The sequence below is a fragment of the Nomia melanderi genome, unplaced genomic scaffold, assembly GCF_051020985.1.
Source record: "Nomia melanderi isolate GNS246 unplaced genomic scaffold, iyNomMela1 scaffold0014, whole genome shotgun sequence".
NCBI classification, from domain to species: Eukaryota; Metazoa; Arthropoda; class Insecta; order Hymenoptera; family Halictidae; genus Nomia; species Nomia melanderi.
The window spans coordinates 12,289,896-12,290,850 of NW_027475130.1; positions in this window are offsets into that span (position 1 = coordinate 12,289,896).

Sequence of the window (955 nt, forward strand, 5' to 3'; positions counted from 1 at the left end):
CCCCATGAGACTGTGGTTTCCTCGGCCCCTGGTGGTTCGAGGTCGTTCCCGCTGCACAGATTCATGCGCCAGGGACTCCTACAGACAATGCACTTTGATTTATTGCGCTATGTCTAATAGCACGCGAGATATCACCAGATATATATTGGATTTTACCCTGACCGTGAGAGTCCGGCCCCATGAGACTGTGGTTTTTTCGGACCCTGGTGGTCCGAGGTCGTTCCCGCTGCACAGATTCATGCGCCAGGGCCTCCTACAGACAATGCACTTTGGTTTATTACGCTATCTCTAATAGCACCCGAGATATCACCAGATATATATTGGATTTTCCCCAGACCCTGAGTGCCCGGCCCCATGAGACGGTGGTTTTCTCGGCCCCTGGTTATCCGAGGTCGTTCCCGCTGCCACAGATGCATGCGCCAGGGCCTCCTGCAGATAATTCACCTTGATTTATCGCGCTATCTCTAATAGCACCCGAGATATCACCAGATCTATATTGGATTTTCCCCTGACCCTGAGTGTCCGGCCCCATGAGACGGTCGTTTTCTCGGCCCCTCGTGGTCCGAGGTCGTTCCCACTGCACAGATTCATGCGCCAGGGCCTCCTACAGACAATGCACTTTGATTTATTGCGCTATCTGTAATAGCACCCGAGATATCACCAGATATATATTGGATTTTACCCTGACCGTGAGAGTCCGGCCCCATGAGACTGTGGTTTTTTCGGCCCCTGGTGGTCCGAGGTCGTTCCCGCTGCACAGATTCATGCGACAGGGCCACCTACAGATAATGCACTTTGATTTATTGCGCTATCTGTAATAGCACCCGAGATATCACCAGATACATATTGGATTTTACCCTGACCCTGAGTGTCCGGCCCCTTGAGACGGTGGTTGTCTCGGCCCCTGGAGGTCCGAGGACGTTCCCGCTGCACAGATTCATGCGCCAGGACCTCC